Consider the following 24,242-nt stretch of genomic DNA (forward strand, 5'->3'; position numbering starts at 1 on the left):
TTACAACAGCCAGGACATGAAAGCAAACTAAGTGTCCATTGACAGATGAGTGGATAAAGAAGATGTGACACATATATACAATGGAATATTACTCAGCCATAAAAAGAAATGAAATTGAGTTATTTGTAGTGAGGTGGATGGACATAGAGTCTGTCATACAGAGTGAGGTAAGTCAGAAAGAGAAAAACAAATACCGTATGCTAACACATATATATGGAATCTAAAAAAAAAAAAAAAAGGAAAAAAGTGGTTCTGAAGAACCTAGGGGCAGGACAGGAATAAAGACGCAGATGTGGAGAGCAGAGTTGAAGACACAGGGAGGGGGAAGCGTAAGGTGGGATGAAGTGCAAGAGTGGAATGGACTTGTATATACGCTACCAAATGTAAACCAAATAGCTAGTGGGAAGCAGCCACATAGCATAGGGAGATCAGCTTGGTGCTTTGTGACCACCTAGAGGGGTGGGATAGGGAGGGTGGGAGGGAGATACAAGAGGGAGGGGATATGGGGATATATGTATACGTATAGCTGATTCACTTTGTTATAAAGCAGAAACTAACACACCATTGTAAAGCAATTATACCCCAATAAAGATGTTAAAAAAATAATAACCATATTTAGGCATCAACCCTACTTGCCTCTCAATGAATGTCATTCTGCACTTGTCAGGAACTGCCCTTATCCTGCCCAAATGCTTCCTGTTCTGCCGGGTAAGCACACCTGGTGGAATCAGGCCAATGCCACATGTTGATTGGTTCCTGCCCAGACAGAAAATGTACTGGAGGCTTCCTGGCTAGTGAACACTATTTTTTTTCTTAAATAAAAACCCAATCTCTTATTTCTCAGTGTCCCTATCTGTATAATTCAAGATTAAATGAGACAAAGTGAATCAGTTATACACACATATATATCCACTCTTTTTTAGATACTTTTCCCATATAGATCATTACAGAGTATTGAGAAGAGTTCCCTGTATAGCAGAAACTAACACAACATTGTAAATCAACTATACTCCAATAAAAATTTTTTAAAATAAAATAAAATAATATTCCAACCAAAAAAAAAAAAGATTAAATGAGACAATGCAAGCCAAGCCTGAGCACAGACCTGGGCATGTTATAAGCACTGAATGCATATTAGCTTTTCTTATTGTTATTGTTATTTCTGGTTCTGGTGCCTGTATCTGTTCTCTTTTGCTCTCGGTTCTTCTTCCACATTACTATCGGAAAGAGCTTCCCTAAAATTCAAATCCGACGCAGGGACTTTTCTGCTTCTGTTTGCTCCCCAATGCCCAAGGAATAAGATCCAATGAACTCAGCTTGGTGACCACCTCCCTCTCCAACCTCATTACCTACCATGCATCTCCTCAGACTCTGCTCCATCACCACAGGACATTTGACTCTTCTTGGATAGATCAAGGCTTGTCATCTCTCTGTGCCCTCTCTTATTCTCTTTCCTCTGTTTCCATACCTGGTAAACTCTTAGACTTTCTTCAAGACTCAGACCAACCATGGTCCATCAACCCTCAAGGTCACCTTCAGCTACTCCCAGGCAGAGTGATATTCTCCACTTTCTATGGTTCACAGTTCTTTGTCCCTAACAATGAAATAGCGTTAACCACATGCCATCAAAATACTCTGGTTACTCATCTGAAACCAGCAACTTGGGTGCAGGATAGATGTTTTTTCTCTTGGTAAGCCCTTGAGATTTTTGTGATTAATGCAGGTGGATGTGGCTGCTCTTTCTGTTGTGAATTCTTCCATTCAATCTTTCTTTCATGTATTTATTCATAAAATCTGGGTATAATTGGTGAATAAAACAGACGCATGATCTGCCCTCACAAGGACCACTAATTTAATTTCTTATCCATTTCTCACATGATTCAACAACAAAAAGGATTTTCCATTTTTGCTTTTGGGAGTTTGTATTATCAAAATGATAGTTTTCCCACGCACTTTCCAAGAGTGAAATTACCTTATAATATTGAATTTATTTTTTCCCTTCACTCATATGCTCTTATTTAAGTTTTAATTTTTTTAAAATCAAAGTCAAGTATGTGTCTGTAATTTAAAAAGCTAAACCTCTGTCCCAGTCTTCCTCACCTGAGTTCCATTCCTTAAGCATTTTTTAGCTGTTTCATGCTGTTTTTCTAAGTGTTATGTTTGTATTGCTATTCATGACTTATCACTTTGGCTATTGCCTTAACTTTCTATTAAGGAAGATGAAAATTTAGCACCCTTATTCCATCCTCTGCCTTCACTTGCCCTTGCTCCTTCCTCCTGATAGACTTATAGGCTAATGCATGCTAACTCAAAAAGTATTCAGCATTTACAAGTTTGCCAGCCATTAAGCTCAGCCCCAAACCCACCTTCTGCTACTCTTCTCTGTGATGCTGGTGCTGGGACTTTGTACCTTACATTTTCTCCTTTACCAGCAACTTCACAGAGGACATAGGGAGGTCAAAGGAGAACTTCTCATTTCTTCCTGTTCTTGTCAAAGTCACCCTGGCAGTTGGTTTCAGCCTCCAGCTTGTTTTAGTACCAGGCCCATGAACCCTCTCAGAGCTACAGCACCAGCCAGCACAACCTCTTTCCCCAACTCTGTGGAGGGCTTCTTCTGCTCCTGCTTCTGTAAGCCTAACCTCTTGACTACTTAGGTGTCCAGCACGATTTACTCAAATGTATATTTTTTGCACCAATGACTTGAGAGGCCACCTTTATCATATACTAAATCTCCAAATGTACCTGGTCTATTTCTGGATTTCCAATTCTATTCCATTGGTCTATTTGTCAATTCATGTGTCAATCCTGTTTTGTTTGTTTGTTCAAATTATACTGGCTTTATAGCATGTTTCAACATCTGGTAGGGTTAGTTTCCCTTTTTTAGTGTTCCCTGGTTCTTCTTCCATGTTTGTTTTTCCATGTGAACTTTTCTAGTCCTGCAGGTATGGATGATTCTGATAAGATTAGTAATGAAGAATTACAATCTTCTGAGTCATTTCACTGCACTCCTGCTGTAAGTGGCACACAACTGAAGTCCCTCTTTGGGCTGAAAGCTGCTCATCAATGGATTTACACGCCTCGTGATCTATACTGCCCTATTGCACTGTGCAGGTCTGTGGCAAACTCACCAATGCGGTGATAGCTTTAGCAAAACATGACTTTTAACAACAAATCACAGCCCTTTAACAAGGAAAGGTGCTGATGCTTTTAAATGGCTATTGGAATATCAAAATAAACAGGATAAATCTTTAGCTAAAAAATCACACTCAGGTTCAAGGAGCAAGTTACTTAGTAGCAGAACTCATTGCCCCCAAAAGGAAAAGTCACACAGTTGGTGAAAACCTAATAATGCTAGAAAAAATAAACTGAATAAAATGGTAGGAAGAGATACAGGAGGAGAAATGGAAACATTCCACTTTCAAGCCATTTGATTAGTCAATGCATGGATGACACCTCACATGATGATGTAGAGGCCTGTGTAATAAACCGAGAAACAATAGGTTTTCTATTGAAGCTGATGAGTCAATAGATTTCACCAGTAAATGTCTTGATGTGGAATTTGCAAGATTTGTAAATGATGGTGAAATTCAAGAAAACTTTTACTGCTACCAGAAATGATTGTCTGAAACAAGCGAAAGACCCTCTCTCTCTATTTTTTATAGATACAAGATGTTTTATTTTTATTAATTTGTATATTTGTTTATTGACTGTTTTCCTCCAATAGAATGTAACCTTCCCTTTTTTTTAAACATCTTTATTGGAGTATAATTGCTTTACAATGGTGTGTTTGTTTCTGCTTTATAACAAAGTGAATCAGCTATACTTATACATATATCCCCATAGCCCCTCCCTCTTGCATCTCCCTCCCACCCTCCCTACCCACCCCTCTAGGTGGTCACAAAGCACCAAGCTGATCTCCCTGTGCTATGTGGCTGCTTCCCAATAGCTATCTATTTCACATTTGGTAGTGGATATATGTCCATGCCACTCTCTCACTTCATCCCAGCTTACACTTCCCCCTCCCCATGTCCTCAGGTCCATTCTCTACATGTGCATCTTGATTCCTATCCTGCTCCTAGGTTCTTCAGAACCTTTTTTTTTTTTTTAGATTCCATATATATGTGTTAGCATATGGTATTTGTTTTTCTCTTTCTGACTTACTTCACTCTGTATGACAGACTCTATGTCCATTCACCTCACTACAAATAACTCAATTTCATTTCTTTTATGGCTGAGTAATATTCCATTGTATATATGTGCTACATCTTCTTTATCCATTCATCTGTCAGTGGACACTTAGGTTGCTTTTATGTCCTGGCTATCACAAATAGTGTTGCAATGAACATTGGGGTACATGACCCTTTTTGAATTATGGTTTTCTCAGGGTATATGCCCAGCAGTGGGATTGCTGGGTCATATGGTAGTTCTATTTTTAGTTTTTTAAGGAACCTCCATACTGTTCTGCATAGTGACTGTATCAGTTTACATTCCCACCAACAGTGCAAGAGGGTTCCCTTTTCTCCACACCCTCTCCAGCATTTATTGTTTCTAGATTTTTTGATGATGGCCATTCTGACTGGTGTGAGGTGATACATCATTGTAGCTCTGATTTGCATTTCTCTAATGATTAGTGATGTTGAGCATCCTTTCATGTGTTTGTTAGCAATCTGTATATCTTCTTTGGAGAAATGTCTATTTAGATCTTCTGCCCATTTTTGGATTGGGTTGTTTGTTTTTTTGATATTGAGCTTCATGAGCTGTTTGTAAATTTTGGAGATTAATCCTTTGTTAGTTGCTTCATTGGCAAATATTTTCTCCCATTCACAGTGTTGTCTTTTCATCTTGTTTATGGAAAAACTATCTATATATAGTGTTTTGTCTTTATACCTAGAAACACAAAGTCTGTATTGGAGAAAATGTGTTGGTGGCTGTGCTGATGAAGGCCCATTAGCAGTTGGCTCCAGGAGAGGTTTCTTCATACAGAAATTTAGTGGCTTTTCAGAGGGATTGTTCTCAACAGGAGTTTGAGCTGAAAAGTGAATGGCAGGGGTACTTTGAAGAAAACTGTTGGCCAGATTTGCTGAGATCTTTGAAGGTGAAGAATGGCTGCAGAAATCAGCCTACCTCGAGGACACTTTTCATCACATGGGCCAAGGGAAGAAGTCTCTGCAAAGCCTTAGGAAGAATGCTTTGACTTCAAGTGTGAGATTCTTGGGAAAAATCACATTGGGAGAGGACTGCTTGACATGTTTCCACTGGTGCTTAGGCTTGCGAGACAGGAAGGCTAGTGGTGTGCAAGGCTTATCATCAACTACCTAGAAGATCTGCAGGACCAAACTGAGGAGTATTTTCCCTCCCTTTGGACACACGTGTCTGCCAGGATGAGGGACCCTTTCTCTGAATCTTCTGCTCTGCTGGAGAACTTGACTTTGAGAGAAGAGGAAGAACTCTGCGAGGGGCAGTCAGATAGTACATTGGAGATGAGGTTTACTGACCTGCCCCTTACAAGATCTGGTTTCTGTGAAGAGGAATATCCAGGCTTGCATAGGAAATCAACGGCCGTTCTGGTACAGTTTTCAGCTTCCTACATGTGTGAGCAAGCTTTTCCATGTGTAACACACACCAAGAGTCCGGACATAAACTGTCTCATTTTAGTTGGAAAATCTGTATGTACTGATCTCAGGTTTGGCCAAGAATTTAGTATTCATGCAGTAAAAAGAAAAAATTATTTTATTATAAACATAACTTTTTTTAATGCATGCACAGGCCTATAAGAAATCAAGAAACCAACACATGTCTATCATTATTTTGGAATAGCTAGGCCTATAGTTAAGTCTGACGATGTTAAAAAGAATATTTTTTTTCAAAGTCTTGTATAAATTTTCTTAGGCTATATTTTTATTCATATTGCTTTGGTTTATGATTTCAGTAGCTTTACTCTTCAACAGTGTCAATACATTTTCATGTTTTAAATAACATGTAAAAGAAATGGACAGACTTTATTTAGATTAAATATATAAAACCTATCTTTAGGAAAATTAAATTCTGTTTTATCTTAAGCCAATTAGTTCACAGAAATGTATTGTGTTCTCCTTATAACTTTTAAAAATGTGTAAAAAGAAAAGATCGCTTTCAAGAAATGTTAAGTGTTATTGATTATTTTTTTTAATAAAGTTTGACTTAAAAAGTAATTCTCAGTTTTAAATAAGGGAAAAAACCACTACTCTTGCATATGCCATATACCATGTATCAGATCTCGTTAGCATCTTGTATGGTAGAAATTTATTGTAAAATTTTTAGTTCTACTTGCATAAATTAAAAAGGATTAAATAGAAAGTTAAAGAAAGGCAAGTCTAGAGACTGCCTGGTTCCGTTTCACCAGTGACCCACTCTTTGTCCCCTGCCCTGGGTATCTGATGAGATAGGGGACCCTGGTGTCTAAGGTTCCTACTATATGGATGTTCAACCAGCCCCATTTCTAGCCTAGATGCACGTCCCACAGTATCGACTCCTTCTCTTCCTGGGACGTTCCAGGGCTGCCAATCATGAATGAGCTTGCCACTCATTGCTGCTGGATGGATAGAGACTCCCCACCCTGAAGTGAGTGATGCACCATCACTCAGCTACTCACTCGTATTTGGGCCACTGCTTGCCTTCAACTCTGTCCTCGAACTCTGCCTGTTGCCTCTTTTCTCAGACTTTGCCCTCTTTCAGCTTCCTAGGTTCATGCCAGCCCCTTCCCTCTCCCCCATCCCAGTCGATGCCCTGTCATTTGTTTCTGGAGTGGCTTATCTTATTTGAAGATGATCCAGGTCCCTCCCATCTCTGAGTCCTTATTTGCCACTTGTTATCTAAATAGACAGTGACTCACCGCAAAACACAGTAATACAACCACTAGAGCCACTTAAAAGGGAAGATAGGAATGCACTGATTCCAGGTGGTGTGGCTCATCTAATCAGGGTGGCTCCCTTTAGGTGGTGGTGGTGATGGCAGCAGGTCAACCACTTGCTAGTCCCTTATACAGAGTATTTATAGAAGCTTTCAGACCTCTACGAAGTGGGTATTCTCCATTTTGAGGAAGAGGAAATAGAAGCTCAGAGGTGCTAGTTGACTTGCCTCAGGTCACAGTTGGTAGAGCCAAGACTGGAAGGGAAGTCTGCCTGATGCCCAAGTCCGTGTTTTCACGCTGCCTGTTGCTTTTTGATTTTAGCTCTTTTCTGAGCCGTTTCAAGAGAGAAGAGACTTTTTTTGCCCACCTGTCTATTTAGTTTCTGAACAACTATTTCTACTTAGGGTTCCTGAACAATGCCAGCAATTTCTGTTGCCAAATGTACTCAGTTAAATCATCCCTTTATAGATGTAGCGAGTTGGCTCATGGATGGATTGGCTGCCGTTTCACTCATCTCTGCCAAACCCTTCCCTGGTACCCAGTAAGCAAGAGCTGCCGGTGTTTGTACCGTGTACGGACCTAATTAGTAGCTTTAATCAATCAGTACATCAAGTGCCTTCCCTTTTCTGCTCGCAAGATTTCCCAGTGTGCCCACAGCATTGTTCTCGGTGACGCATGGTGGTACTGCCTATTGAGGTGGAGCCCAGCTGGTGCTCGTATTCCGTGCACCTGCCCAGGTCACTTGGTGCATGGATTCTGGCTGGGATGTTTGTGCTGGTCAGAGGAGCCCAGACATTCTGTTTGTTACTCTTGGATCATGGGATTCTGGAGTGTTTGTCTCAGATAATGTGTTCTGGTTGCAAAGGGGAAAGTTCTAACACTAATTGGGTAGAATTCTCAAGCCAAACAATGTACTAGCTCTTTTTACATACATTATCTCATTTAACTCTTACAGCGATCCAGGAGAGAGGTGGCATGGAGTTATTTACTCATTCATCGATGGATAACATGGAAAGCACAGCACATTCTGGGTCTGTGTGAGATTGCCAAATGCTGTGGGTACAGGGGCAGATAAGGGAGAGACAGATTCTGTCCTTGAACATGTAGTTCAAGGAACTCACAAACATTGAAACAAATAATTACAAGTATAGTGGGTGTTGCCATGCTAACAATGAGATTATTGTTACCACTGCAGTCTACAGGCTCTCTTACTCTGCTCACGAGGGCTCAGGCCCTCTGAATCCTATTATCTGCATTTCTCAGTTATTTCCTTAACATCCTATGAAGTCTGCAAAAACAAAACCCTATTTTCTCTTGATGCAAAGAGACTGAGGGAGTTAAGTAACTTGTTCAAGTTCCCATTAACAGAGTTGTTTTGAGGGTTAAAGAAGAAATCTGGAGTAAGTATAGCAGGCAATGCAGGAAGGGGCCAGGCTGCCTGGGCTCCCATTCAAACTGTGCTTTTTATTAGTTGCTTCGTCTGGGAATAATCACTTCATCTCATCGTGTCTCAGTTTTCCACACCTGTAACATGGGAATCATAGTAGGGCTCACCCATGGTTATTATTCCCATGTTACAGATGAGGAAACTGAAACAGAGATATTAAGTCAGAGACTCAAGGTCAGTGGAAAAGCCAGGACTCAGCCCAAGGCAATCTAATTGCAAATTAATGCTTTTGCTGTCATTGTTACCAAGATCTCCAGAAGTCAGATATCTTCTACGTGACCTAGAATGTCAAGTTGATTCCTGGACCCCCTTATAATGGTGTCAAACAGGCTAAAATGCCAAAGTACTTCTTGAGAGATGCCCTTGGGCCTCCACCATTTGATATCTCACTCTGGACACATTTCCAGAGCCTATTCTAGGAGCATCACTTCTGAGAATAGTTCATTTAAGAGGACTTAAATATAAGTCCTCTTAAGTACTCATTTAAGAGTACTTAAATATAAGCCCTGGTGTATAAATATGAATTGGCAAAAAAAAAAAAAAATTGACTGGCCTTCAATGCAGAGAAGGCTTCTGGGACTATGTACATGTGTGACTGTGTTTGGTTGGGGTGCGGTGATTTCCCTTGTGGAGGGAGTTCCTCTTTGGGATAAAAGGGACCCCCTTTCTGCCAGAGATAAAAGAAGGAGCAGCTCTGTGCAAAGGGGCCCCCGCTGAGAAGGGCCAAACCTCCATTAAAGGTGTCTGTCTGGGTTTCCCTGGTGGTGCAATGGTTGAGAGTCCGCCTGCCGATGCAGGGGACGTGGGTTCGTGCCCCGGTCCGGGAAAATCCCACGTGCTGCGGAGCGGCTGGGCCCGTGAGCCATGGCCGCTGAGCCTGCGGGTCTGGAGCCTGTGCAACGGGAGAGGCCACAGCAGTGAGAGGCCCGCGTACCGCAAAAAAAAAAAAAAAAGGTGTCTGTCTTGTGTAACCAGTGTTCAGAGGTGGCCTTGCCAAGAGCATTTGTTCTCTGAGGACATCTGTATACAGAAAGCCTGCCGTTTCTTTGGGACCCGCACATGTGCTCCTGGGCTGCCAACACACTCCATGCCTTTGTTTCAGCGACAGCTGATAACCCCCGTTAACATCTCGCTGCAGAAACTGGCGGCCTCACAAACCAGTCCTCACCTCTGGGCAGATTGCTCCAGAATATTCCTCCCCGTCTTCCTCCCCCCTTCCACGACCTTATTAGGACCAAACCTGTTTTTCTTTTTACCTCCGACATGCATCTTCTTGCCTGGCCTCTTGTTTTTCTCCTGTGCATATTTATGAAGAAGATTCAAGGAAAACCCCCATCCTCAGCTAGTCCTAGGAAGAAGACTTGCTTCTAAGAGGCAACTCATGGTTTGCATTCCGGTCCACCCTGCTCCAACCCTGTACATCACGGATTACAAATGTAAACCCATGGTACATATGTCATTTAACCAGTCACCAAGTTTGGGTTTTTCTTTCTCCTGAATGTCTCTCAGAACTATCCATTTCTCGTCACCTCCATCAGCACACCCCGATGCAGACCACCATAGCATTTTGCCTGGACCTTGTTAATAATCGCTGAAACCTTCCCCCTGGTCTCCCTGCCTTTCCTCTTTCCCCACTCAAATCCACACCCTACAGTGATCTTTCTAAAATGCAAATCTGATCTTGTAAGTCCCATGTTATAAGTATAACCCTTTAAACACTCCCCTGGTACATCCAGGACTGAAGAGAGTGTCTGGGTCATGGTGGGTGCTCAGTAGAAATTTCTGGAATTCAATAGAGTCGAATCTTCATGTTAAACCAAATGAAATATCCATTCAGAGGACTCAGAAATGGCCTTGCCTTGTGAACTTTATTCTTTTTGTACTTCACACCTTTATACTCATCTGAAGTCCTTTCTTTCACTTTAGAGACACTTTTCTCCATAATTTTGTGTTCAGTGACTTTGGGGGGCATCTTACGGAAAAAAATCACCTCATATTCCAATTAGAAATGGAATGTTAGAACTGGTAGGCGCTTTTGAAACCATACTTTTGGTGTCAGCGGGTTCTATAGCATATTTGAGTCCCTGATAATTTCACTCATGAGCATATTGTTAAAAGATTCAAACAGCTACATCAGCTTCCATCAATATGGGGACCAAATCTCAACAAAGGGCGCAGTTTTCCACCCAGGAATGAGGACAACATCCGTGAAAACACAAAGAACAATTTTGATTTTAATTTATTGGGATAGCTTCCTCATGAGGCTTCTTGGAGATCAACTAGTGTGACATTTAAGAGGCGAGAAAACTGAGCCCAGAGAATGGAGGTGAGTGTCCCTAGGTTACAAAGACAGTGAACGACAGAGCATGGATTAGTCCTTTCGTCTCCTGATTCACAAAGCATGAGCCCCCTAAGTCATCCCCATTGGAAGATTATCCTTACCTAAGATAATCAAATACCACAGACCACACCAATGACCCTAGCTAAGCAGGTGGAAATTTCAGTCTATAATTTTCCCATTTTCCTATAAGATAGCATCACTTATCTCAATATCTAAAAGCAACAGTGGAACAGTCAAGGAAAATTGAGCACTGCTGTAGACGAGGCCCTGTTCTAGGCTATACATACATTACACGAGTGTGATTATCACAGTTTTTACAGATAAGGGAGCTGAAACCAAAAGAATTAAGTCATTTGCTTAAGTCTAACTTCTACGCTGAATTTGAACACAGATCTCTCTGACTCCTAAGTGTGAATCCATTTTCTTTCATCAATATTTTCTCCAAATATCTTACAGACCACTAAAACTATAAGAAAAATAAAATAAAGGAATTTAAGAGCAACAAAGATAATACTTTAATATCCCTGCATGTACCTCTAAATTGCTCTGTCAGTGCACCTCATTAAGCAGTGTTCTTGATATGCAGGGGTACAGAGAACATACCCAGTTTCCTACTTGATATGAGCAATGCACTTAGGCTTCAATGTGGAAAGTGACCAGAAGAAGCCATTGCTCCAAAGGCAACTCTTTCAAAAGAAGGAAACACAGGTAGATATAGTACAAATGTTGGTTCCACGCTCTGGCAGAAGCATTGGGAGTATGGCACTGGAACGGGGTGTATCATGTTTTTTTCCTTTATATATCTCTGGTCAGAAGTTTGGATTTATCTCAGTTATCGGTTCGTAGAAATTTATCTTCATTGGTTGATGTAAGTCTTTCCCTCCCTCCCTCCTTCCCTTCCTTCCTGTCCATACACATTCTTTACACTCATTCTCTTCCCCTGTAAACAACCATTGGGTTTATTATGTATCTTTTATTTGTATGTGTTACTACATAATGTATTATTTTTGTTTATATGAATGCATTTTTGGATTTTGCTTCAAATTTTTAAAATTTCAGAATAGTTCTAGATTTATAGAATTTTTGAATAGTTCGATTTACAAAAAAAAAAATGGCAAAGATAGTAAAGAGATTTCCCATGTATCCCATACCAGTGCCTGTTTCACTGTTATTAACATTTTACATTATCATGGTACACTTGCCATAGTTTGAGCCAATACTGACTCATTATTCTTAATTAAAGCCCATACTTTTATTAAGGTTTCTTTAGTTTTTATTGAATGTCCTTTTGCTGTTCTTGCATCTCATCCAGGATGCCACATTAAATGTAGTTGTTAGGTTTTCTCGACTGTGACAAGTTGATCACACTTTGTTTTGATGACCTTGACAGTTCTGAGGAGTACTGGTCAGATATTTTGTAGGACGTGTCTCACAACCGTTATTTGTTGGATGTTTTTCTCAAGATTAGAACAAGGTGACATTTTGGAGGAGGTAAAATGCCATTCTCATCTCATCATATTAAGGGTGGCTACTATCAAGCCAAGCTTTCTCACTATTGATGTTAATCTTTTTTTTTTTTCGGTACGCGGGCCTCTCACTGTTGTGGCCTCTCCCGTTGTGGAGAACAGGCTCCGGACATGCAGGCTCAGCAGCCATGGCTCACGGGCCCAGCTGCTCCACGGCATGTGGGATCTTCCCGGACCGGGGCACGAACCCGTGTCCCCTGCATCGGCAGGCGGACTCTCAACCACTGCGCCACCAGGGAAACCCTAATCTTGATCACCTCTGAGGTAGTGTCTGCCAGGTTTCTCCACCTTTCCCCCCTTTTTCTATACTATCCTCGGGAAAGAAGTCACTACGTGTGGCCTCCACTTAGGGAGCAGGGAGTTGTGCTCCTTGAGGGCAGAATATCTATAGAAATTATTTAGAATTCTTCTGCATGGGAGATTGTCTATTCTCCCCCATTTATTTATTCAGTAGTTCATAGACTCAAAGATATTTATTTTGAAACTCTTTTCAGTTGGCTCCTTTGTCCTTTTGACAAGCCCTCATCATTGTGGGTATTGTTTCATCTTGAGCACTTCCTTACTTTCTGGAACTCTAAGGGGCTCCAGGTCATCTTATATATTTCATGATCCAGTCCTAGAATCAGCCATTTCTCTAAGGATTATCTTCCTGTGGAATAGTATTAGAAATCAAGATCTAGGCCCTGGTATGCTCATTGTTATATGGGTGTCATTGCTTCTGTGATCCCTCAGCTGACAGAGCAAGAAAAAAAACTGAATATAAATATTTCTAAATGTAAAAATCCATGTCTATATTAAGCTAAACATGAGTGAATACTGATGTCTCCAACCCCAATTCATCACTACATAGATCATTCTAGGCTACTCCCTTGCTCATCTGTGATCTCCCCCTCCAATAGTGAGGAATTTGGCTCCCATCACGTACCATCCATTAATTGTTCAATTCCAGTATATTGTATAGTGGTTTCAGGACTGTTAACCTGCACCCCTGTGGAAACGACTGTATCAACAAGAGTACAGTGCTCTTATACACTTCCCTTTGCCTTTAGTCTTGCAGACTCCATGCCTTTCCAAAATTGCTTTCTAACCTCCTTCAATGAGGTTATTTCATACATTTGTAATACATTTAAAATCTTTTGTCACCTTCTGCATTTATCCTGGATCCCCTAACCTTCTAAATGATTTTTAAAATTTTGTACGCATTAGGTTTACTCCTTGTGCTATAAAGTGCTATAGGTTTTGACAAATGCATAGTGCCATGCTTCTACCATTAAGTATCATATATATAGATTCACCATCTTGAAAAAAAACCCCTGTTCTTCACGTATATAACTCCACTCCACCCTGAACCTCTGGTAGTCATTTATCTGTTACTATCTCTATAGCTATATCTTTCCCAGAATGTCATATTAATGGAATCATGCAGTATGTAGCCATTTCACACTGACTTCTTTCACTTAGCGATATGCATTTCAGATTCAAACATGTCTTTGTGTGACTTGATAGCTCATTCCTTTTTATTGTTCAATAGTATTCCACTGTATGGTTGTTTTACAGTTTGTTTATCCATTCACCAATTGAAGGATGTCTCAAAAAATCTCCAGTTTTTGGTGATTACTATTTCACCTTATGGTTTTGGCCTTGGACTGTTTAAATTGGACCAATTTCATTACTGAGGAGGGCAGGCATTGCCTCCTTTGAGGCTTTCGTGCCATCTTCAGGTGAGGCTGGGTGGAGAGAAGAGGCTCTGTCTTCTAACAAGGGGGCACGGCTCACTCCTGCAGGCACGGAGGTTCAAGGAAAACTGGTAGATCCAGATTCTCCAGTGCATCTACCCAGACAACCTCATCCCAGCCTCAGCATCCCACTTCTCTATCCGGGCGGAACTTTGGCATTAAAAGACTTTCTAAGGCTTAGAATTCAAACTTCTCTGAAGTCCTACTGCTCTTACAAATAGGTTTGAGCCTGTTTTTTGGCTCAGTTGGTCCTCTGGTTTACAGGATAAATACTGTCAAGTTTGAATTTCACACTTTGCTTTGAATTGATGAGCCATTAATCTGAACCTATGATGTTCTTTCTTCTGTGTATTAAGGGCACTCGACAACAACTACCCCATTCCACTACCTCTACAATTACTGTTTCCCTTGTATCTTTCCCTTGTAAGGATATTTTACACAAGTTAGTGCATCTCCTTACACCGTATTCTATGCAAATTCAGGGGAAATCTTAGCATTTACTGGGATACAGCGTGCCGAGGACCACCAATCTCCACTGACCAGGAGAGGCGGGGGTCCTCATTGCCACCTGCAATGAGGTGGGTGACCCAACTCCAGAACCCTTAGAGGTAGCTTCCTAGGATAACCCTAAGTGTACTGCCTTATGTTTGGCTTGTTAGAAACAGAGTTTAAGGTGGAGATTCTTTTGCAAGTGTTTACTGAGGGAGCTCTCTTAGGAGAATCTGTAAAGAAAAGAGAGAAGAAGCTTAGCAAAGATACAGGCTCAGCTGAAATCTAGCCTTTGTTGAATCCCGTGGGGAGCTCTGCAGCACAAAAGATGTTACAGAGTTATGATACCCATCCAGGTACATTTTGCCCAACACACAGCAAGCCGAAAAGCTGAGAGGCCGAGGTTTGCAGTAAAGAGAAGGCCTATTCGCAAGGCAACCAAGCAAGGAGACGGGAGAATGAATCTCAACTCCACCTCCCCGAAGGCAAAGGGCTTGGGGTATTAATGGTATAACGAATAAAGAAGCAGGGCGGTCTGAGGAGTGGGGAGCGGTGGGGAAAGGTGATTGGAAGAAGATGCAATAATCATCATTCTGCACAGGTGTAACAGCTACAGGCCTCAGCACATTCAAAAGGTCACCGGCGGACCCTCACGCATGCCCAGTTGGAGGGGGGGGGTCAGGGGTCCTAACCGGCCTTAACCAGCTCACATCCAACTAGATACAGCTGACTCTAAGTTCTTGGTAAACATCTTATTGTTTAGGTGATGTGCCCCCTGGAGGACATGTGAGTCTTTTGTAGCAACAATTAAAATGACCTTGATTTAATTGAAGGCAGGTGAAGTGGACTTGACTAATAATTACCCATTATTTTAGTGATCTCATTTTGAAGAAAGTGGGATGAGGCTTTTATGCCAGTATCAGACAATTGTCACCTGCAAGTGACCCTTTGGGAAGGAGGGCTAAATCTGAAATCCCTGGGCAAGAAGCTTCTCGTAGGCTAAGGGCAATTTTTTTCTTGTTTGTTTGTGTTTGTTTTGTCTTGTTTTGGTAAAGGGTACCGTACAGCTGTGAGTGGTTAGCAGCCAGCTGTCAGGTCATCTAGGGGATGGACGCACCATCCCCGGAAAGGAGACTGGGGGGGGGCACCCAACAGCACTTACTGTAGCAATGATCTTCGTTGATATCATAGGGAACTATGGTTCTGTGAAACACATTTTAGGAAATATTGTGGCATGTGCCAGGTACTGGAGGGCGAATGGCATGAACACATAATTGCAATACATCAGCTCCATCCAACATTTACTTATTACGGCCTACCTGGTGACAGGCGCTGTGCTAAGTATAGGGTGACCAACCCTCTTGGTTTATACAGGGCTGAGAGAGTTCCCTGGATTCAAACCTCTCAGTTTTAAAACCAGGACAGTCCTGGGGAAACCAGGATGAGTTAGTCATTCTAGCTAGGTGCTGGGAACAGAAAGCGGAGTAATAACAGCATTGCCTACTTCAAGAACCACAGAATCTTCTAAACTCAGTGAATGAAGTGCCGGGGATTCCTAGAGGAGATGGCTGCTAACTTTGCTTGTGGAGTGTCATGGAGGAGGAGGCCTTACACGGACTTGTGCTTTACTAAAACCACTAGGCTGTACCATTTCTCCTGGGCCCAGAGAACTCAACCTGTGCTCTTCTCCTGAAAGCTCATCTTCTTGCCTGGGGCCAGCCCAGCTCCAGCTCTAGCAACTACAGTCATACTCTAAAAGATATGAAGGCTGAAGAAGTGCTCACAGCAGATTAAGCCTGATTCTTGATCTCTTTCAGGATGGAAGGGGCTATTCTAAATTGCAGCAGGGATATTGAAACTACCACCCACATTCCCTTCTTCGTTCACTCAAAAAATATTGAATACCTACTAAGTGCCAGGCAATGTTCTAGCTACTGGAGACACAGCAGTGAACACAACAGACAAAAAATCCTTACAACTTACATTCTAGTGGCAGAGACAGGCAATCATTGTGACACATGGTGATAAATGCTACGGTAAAAAGCAGGAAAACAATTTAGGAGGCTAATGAAATCCAGGTGAGAGGGGATGGTGGTTTGGATTGGGGCAGTGGTAGTAGATACAGTAAAATGTATTGGGGTTACAGATGTCTTTTGAAAGTGGAGTGATCAGGATTTACTGATGGGTTAAATGGGGTGTGAAAGAGAGGGCTCAAAGGATGACTCCTAGGTTTGTGGCCTGAACAACAGAAGGATGTTGCCAATTAATGCGATGGGGAGAGCTGTGGGAAGAGGAGGCTTGGGAATGGGGGGAAGACCAGAAGTTCAGCGAATAGGCACCCAAGTCCAGAAGTTGAGTAGGCAATTGGATATATGAGTCTGGAGTTCAGGAGACGCCTGAGCAGAATACATAATTTGGGGAGTCTTTAATTTCTAGGTGGTCTTGAAAGCTATAAACTTGTCTGAGATCACTAAGGGAAAGGTGAAGAAGAGAAGAGAAGAGGTACAACGCCTGAACCTTGGGGAATGAAGAAGGTCCAATACAAGAGACTAGGAAGGAGCAGCCAACAAAGTGAAAGCAAAACCAGGGGTGTGTGTTCCCCTGGAAACCACGTGAAGACACTGTTCCAAAGATGAGGTCATGCTCAGATGCAAATCAAGTAGGATAAAGACGGAGAATTTATCACTGGGTTTAGCAACATGGGAATGATTGATAAGCTTGACTAATCTAAGTTTTGACCACTAAAATGGAAAATTATTTCAGATTATATTATCCTCTGGGATATCTCCCAACTTTCCTTTGAAAAATGGCCCAAGGCTTCCAAAAGAGTGTCAAAGTTTCGCTTTTTTGATTCCCAGACTGTGGTAACCGCAAGGGCGGGGATCTTATTTATCTCAGTATCTCTGAACCTCTGAAAATATGCTTGGTACGCAATAGATGTTCAGAAAATATTTGACACATAAATGAAAGGGATGTGATGTTCAGTATGCAAGTCTCCTCCTTTTCCTCTTTCTTTTCCTTATTATTCTTCTGTATACTGTCATCTGCTTTTTAAATTTCTCCAAAAGATGAAAGATTTGACTGCCCATAGATCTCCATTTTTGATAAAATGAACAATGAAAGATAAAAAAAACATACAACAACAATGATAACAACAATCATTCCCTGGGAATTGATTGTGCGCCTGGCACTAGACCAAGCATTTCACAACTGAAATCTTCACAATAGCACTGTGAGGCAGGCAGTATTTTTCCAATGTTACTGCTTTATAGCTTAAAAAATTGAGACTCATGGAGGTTAAGCAACATGCCAGGGTCTTTAGAGTAGTGATGCTATGCATTCACCAAAGCCCATTTCGTTTTCCTTCTGGGCACACGGCTCGATACATTTTCCAGTCTCCCTTGCAGTTTAGTGTGGCCACATGACTGACTCCATAATGCAAAGTGGGTACCGTGATATGCACCCCTTCCAGGCTTGACCCATAACAACCTTACATTCATCATCCTCTCTCTTTTTCCGAATACAGAAGCTAAATAGAGCAATCTCTGAGACCTGGTTAAAGCCACAAGAAGAAAGGAAACTGGGTCCCTACTCTGTCAAAGAGGACCATTGACATTAGGCTAGGCAGGAATAAGAAATTTATTTTGTTAAGCCATTGAGATTTGGGAATTTGTTTGTTACTACACTTAGGATTACTTGCCTTAAATGGTTAAACAACTGGTAAGTCTGAAGGCTTATTTTACTGGGTGGGCAGTGGGGGGGAACTGGAGGTCACTGGAGCATGGGACACCAGGTGTGAAGCATAGACACAGTGTCAAAGACAAGGGACTTAAATGACCGCACAATGCATGCTGTGTGCTGAGATCTCTAACCTTCTTCCCCACTTTGACCACAGGATGCTGCCAGGATCTCTCCCTTCCAGGCCAGAGATGGGTAGAGACTTCTCTGGGGACTCTAACCTCCAGCCAAGAAGAAAGACTGAAAGATACAAAGGGGGTTTCCTAACACATGGTCTGATAAAGTCAATGCTGACAGGCTCCATTCCTTGGCTTAGAGCTTCTATTCAGGATTTTTTGGTTCCTCACTTTTTTCTTTTTTTTTTTTTTTTTTTTTTTTTTTGTGGTACGCGGGCCTCTCACTGTTGTGGCCTCTCCCGTTGCGGAGCACAGGCTCCGGACACGCAGGCCCAGTGGCCATGGCTCACGGGCCTAGCTGCTCCACAGCATGTGGGATCTTCCCGGACCGGGGCACGAACCCGTATCCCCTGCATCGGCAGGCGGACTCTCAACCACTGCGCCACCAGGGAAGCCCGGTTCCTCACTTTTATTCATAACAAGCAACAAGGATTATCAGACATTAGAAAAGGCTTTAACATGAAATACAGAAACCACAACAATTAAGCAGAGAATGCAGTGGAGAGGAAATACAGACACGAAGGAAATGAAATGCCAAAATATCTTTCATTAATGTTCTTAAGAGAGACAAGATAGCCCATGAATGAAATGAGAAAAAGATGCTCTAAAATAAAGAAAGAGAAGAAAATGAATTTTTGGTAATGAAAAACATGAGGGCAGAAATAAAAATCTCAGTAGGATTGGAAGATAAATTTGAAAAAAAATATCACCAAAACTTGAGTAAAAAGACAAAGAAATAAAAATACGAAAGAAATTATAAAAATATTAGAAGATTGGTCCAAAAAGAATTCCAGAAAAAGAGATCTGAAAAAAGCCCAGAGAAAGGGTGGAAACAGTCTATGAAATAATTTAAGAAAATTGCCCAGCATTGAAGGATTTGTACTGACTGATCAAAAGTGTTGTCATCTAGTGCAAAGGGGATGTGAAAAAAAATCCATCCAATTGGAAACATCGGAAAAAATTCAATTTCATGATAAACTCTTATCATGAGATTTCTGATTAGTGGAGGTATGAAAAGAGTCTATGAGTTTCTGGAGAGAAAAAAACAGATTACATTATAAAGGTTCAGGTATCAGAATAGCTTCAGCTTTTCAATAGTAGTACCTTCCAAAATTCTAAAGGTAAATAACATCCAACTCACAATTATATACCTAGCCAAATCATTCATTATAATTGAGGGTAGAATAGCAATATTTTCAGATATTTAAGGTCACAAAATAGTCTCAAAAATCCCCTAGAGGATATACTTCAACAAAACGAAAGAATAAATCAAGAATGAGAAAGAGGTGGATACAGCACATAGCAGAGACCAAAGAGGAGAGAGGTGAGGGGAATTCCTGGAAGGATGGTGAAGGTCTATCCCAGGACGGCAGCTGTGTCCACACATGATGGGCAACCCACCAGATCTGAGCAGAGACAGACCCACGGAGTGCTATCAATACCAAGTCCCCAGCTAACCCGAGGACAGAACACCCGGGAGAGCATGGGCTGGGCTCTGGACTAGACCTGGCTTGACCATACGCTCAGTGACTCCTTGCTCTCTGCCCCATGCCTGGCTGCTTGCATAAGCTGAGGACACTCTCTTCACCCACAGAAATGTTCTGTTTTAACCTGATCTTTTGAGCTGGATGCGGGCCATGTCATTCAGAGCAGCCCACTCTCTCTGACTATACTCCTTCCCCATATCTAGTTCTTGTCCCACAGTTGTCTTGCCAGATAAGCTGTCATGTTCTAAGTGAGCTCTATGTTTTGAGGACTCATATGTGACCTTGCCTGGTGGCTTCCCCTGAAGGGGCTCTTGTACAACCTCAGGGAGGCTGGGCCAGACTATGCCCTAGAGACTCAGTTCAGCCTGTCTCCTCCTGTGGGTCTCTATTTAGAGGGGACACATGCAGGTTTGTGCTGCTGCCCATTTTCCAAAGCTAAACATATTATTTGGGTCTTCATGCGTAGGTGAGAGACCCACCAAAAAACCTCCGTGGAGGAATGATTAACACAGAAGGTAGGATAGTGGTTACTTCTAGATGGGGCTGAAGGGAGAGCCATGTGACTGAGAAGGGACCTAGTGGGTATGTAAGGGACTAGTGATGTTCTCTGTAGTAGCTGGATAGTAGTACATGAATACTTACTTTATTGCTATCATTTGAAATGGTTCTGTATGTATGATCCATTTCAAATTTTTCAAAAGGATAACAGTTGAGCCAAGCAATTGTCTGGGTTCCTTCCAACAATGATGAGCTCTGATTTTATGACGCTGAGTGGAATCGATGGACAGAATGAATCCAATGGTACAATTCACTGCAATCTATGAGCTGGCTCTTGGGCGGATGGCACTGATTTGGTATGAATGACTACAGGTCCTAGAGAAAAGGCTGGTGAACTGCTGATGGAAAATAGGGGTCAGAGAAAACCCTGTGAGGTTTGTTGATCATAAACTGCTTTCATCCTTGTATTGCTTTCCCCTCACCTGATCTACTCTCAACAGAGTATCAGAAAGATCCTTTAATAACTTAAGTCAGATCATTTTATTCCTCTGCTCAAAACTCTCCAAAGAGTCCCCCTGTCTTACAAAGCAGAATACTGAAGGAGGCCCTATATGATCTGGCCCCATGTCACCTCTATGACCTCCTTCTCAGCTGTTCCTTCTTCCTCCCCATTTGTTCTACCTCAGCTACTCTAATCTGTTACTTTTCCACAAAGCGGCCAGGCATGCCTCTGCCCCAGGGCCTTTGCACTTGCCAGCTTCCTTTGCCTGATGAGCTCTACCTACTGAAATCCCCAGGGCTTGCATTCTCATTTCCCTCAGGTTCCTACTGAAATGTCACTTTGTGAGGCCTTTACTGGCCATTATTTGTGAAATTTCAACTCTTCACTTTACTCTTAACATCCTTGTCCCATTATATTTTTCTTATTGCATATATTTTTTGGTTCATTTTTTTATTACCTTTCTCCCTCCTCCCTTCCCCCTCCACACTAAAACATAGGCTCCACGAGGGCAGGATTTTTGTCTGTTTTGTTCACTGTAATAGTCTTGATACATAGAAGGAGCAACGAGGCAACACTTAAAGTTTTCCTCTTGTCCTGCCTGGTTCCAGGACTCCATTTTCTGGTCTATAGCATTTCCTTACATAAGTAGTAATTAATGGTATGCCTCAACAGTGGATGTTGATAAAGCATCTTCACCCTGAAAAGCATGCAGATGCCAAGGTTTATTATGATTAGAAAGACACAAGGGCCTCTGAGAGGCATGGGAATGGCTCAACCTTCCAGGCTCCAATGGCACCTTCTAGATTGCCTGAGCTGCCCTGCTGGCATGCTTTGAGGCCTCTCAGACATAATTTAGCCGATTACTTGACATGCATACTTCTTATTGTCTTATAGTGCTTTCATCAAGCTACGGCTTATGACAGATCAGGACAAGCCTAAGTGAAAACAGAGATTTGCTCTCTCAGTGGAGTGTGTTCTAGCTGACAGCGTAGAAAACACCAAAGACTACTCGGGGCTTAACGGGAATTATTCCTTCTGTTTGATTTGGAAGGCTTTGTTCATCCTAAATAAGAAGAATTCAAAGACTTCCTCAAGCCCAGGGATTGAATTTGGTCAGATACCCCATTAGGGATGGAGGATCTGGGCTGACATTTTAGAAGGCAAATGCAAAACAATAGTGCAAACATCCTCAGTAGGCAAAGGGAAAATTCACAACCTACAAAACTCTTTGAATAGACCAGTGGATTTACTGTGTACACAGCAGAGACTTTAGTTACAAAGGAGGGGGAACATACCCATGAAACTTCTCAACCTAAGGGTATTCACCCAGAGCAATAATTTATCAACCCAGAAATAAAAGATCTGGACAGAAGCATTATGGTTTCTTGGCAATAAAGCAAGTCTGACAATCTTTGCTAAAGGAAATGACTTGGGCTCTTGTCACAATCCTTATATTTGCATACTGTTTTATATTTTACAAAGCACACACACTCCATTGGTTTACCTTCCCAATAGTTCTGGAAAAGGGACAAGTCAGGAGATATGGTCTCCATTTTGCTGCTGAAGAAACAAGGGCGCAAAGAATTTACATGATTTGCCTAATGTCATTTGTACAGAGCTGCCCAACTTTCTGTGATGACGGGAATATTCTATATTTACATTGTCCAATGTGGTAGTCACTAGCCATAGGGGCTATTGAGCACTTGAAATGTATGATTAAGGAGCTAAGTTTTTTTTTCTGCTTTATAACAAATTTAATCAGTTATACATATACATATGTTCCCATATCCCCTCCCTTTTGTGTCTCCCTCCCACCCTCCCTATCCCACCCCTCCAGGCGGTCACAAAGCACCGAGCTGACCTCCCTGTGCTATGCGGCTGCTTCCCACTAGCTATCTACCTTACATTTGGTAGTGTATATATGTCCATGCCGCTCTTTCGCTTTGTCACAGCTTACCCTTCCCCCTCCCCATATCCTCAAGTCCATTCTCTAGTAGGTCTGGGTCTTTATTCCTGTCTTACCCCTAGGTTCTTCATGACATTTTTTTTTCTTAAATTCCATATATATGTGTCAGCATACAGTATTTGTCTTTCTCTTTCTGACTTACTTCACTCTGTATGACAGACTCTAGGTCCATCCACCTCATTACAAATAGCTCAATTTCGTTTCTTTTTATGGCTGAGTAATATTCCATTGTATATATATGCCACATCTTCTTTATCCATTCATCCGATGATGGACACTTAGGTTGTTTCCATCTCCGGGCTATTGTAAATAGGGCTGCTATGAACATTTTGGTACATGACTCTGTTTGAATTATGGTTTTCTCAGGGTATATGCCCAGTAGTGGGATTGCTGGGTCATATGGTAGTTCCATTTGTAGTTTTTTAAGGAACCTCCATAACGTTCTCCATAGTGGCTGTACCAATTCACATTCCCACCAGCAGTGCAAGAGTGTTCCCTTTTTACCACACCCTCTCCAGCATTTATGGTTTCTAGATTTTTTGATGATGCCCATTCTGATGATATCTCATTGTAGTTTTGATTTGCATTTCTCTAATGAGTAAAGATGTTGAGCATCCTTTCATGTGTTTGTTGGCAGTCTGTATATCTTCTGTGGAAAAATGTCTATTTAGGTCTTCTGCCCATTTTTGGATTGGGTTGTTTGTTTTTTCGATATTGAGCTGCATGAGCTGCTTATAAATTTTGGAGATTAATCCTTTGTCAGTTGCTTCATTTGCAAATATTTTCTCCCATTCTGAGGGTTGTCTTTTGGTCTTGTTTATGGTTTCCTTTGCTGTGCAAAAGCTTTTAAGTTTCATTAGGTCCCATGTGTTTATTTTTCTCTTTATTTCCATTTCTCTAGGAGGTGGGTCAAAAAGGATCTTGCTGTGATTTATGTCATAGAGTGTTCTGCCTATGTTTTCCTCTAAGAGTTTGATAGTGTCTGGCCTTACATTTAGGTCTTTAATCCATTTTGAGCTTATTTTTGTGTATGGTGTTAGGGAGTGATCTAATCTCATACTTTTACATGTCCAGTTTTCCCAGCACCACTTATTGAAGAGACTGTCCTTTCTCCACTGTACATTCCTGCCTCCTTTATCAAAGATAAGGTGACCATATGTGCGTGGGTTTATCTCTGGGCTTTCTATCCTGTTCCATTGATCTATCTTTCTGTTTTTGTGCCAGTACCATACTGTCTTGATTACTGCAGCTTTGTAGTATAGTCTGAAGTCAGGGAGCCTGATTCCTCCAGCTCCATTTTTCGTTCTCAAGATTGCTTTGGCTACTCGGGGTCTTTTGTGTTTCCATACAGATTGTGAAATTTTTTGTTCTAGTTCTGTGAAAAATGCCAGTGGTAGTTTGATAGGGATTGCATTGAATCTGTAGATTGCTTTGGGTAGTAGAGTCA

General features: G+C 41.7%; 1 long non-coding RNA gene across 6 annotated transcripts in view; it reads left to right on the forward strand.

Annotated features, from left to right (window-relative positions):
* Positions 1 to 5,815, forward strand: part of LOC308624898 — a 62,631-nt gene extending 56,816 nt beyond the window's left edge. For all 6 annotated transcript variants that reach the window (XR_014017015.1, XR_014017016.1, XR_014017017.1 and 3 more), the window contains one exon: positions 4,892 to 5,815. This is a non-coding gene — a long non-coding RNA (uncharacterized lncRNA). The remainder of the gene's footprint in view (positions 1 to 4,891) is intronic.
* The last annotated feature ends 18,427 nt before the right edge of the window (positions 5,816 to 24,242 follow it).

The sequence above is a fragment of the Mesoplodon bidens genome (genome assembly GCF_964165515.1).
Source record: "Mesoplodon bidens genome assembly, chromosome: 11".
Classification (NCBI taxonomy): domain Eukaryota; kingdom Metazoa; phylum Chordata; class Mammalia; order Artiodactyla; family Ziphiidae; genus Mesoplodon; species Mesoplodon bidens.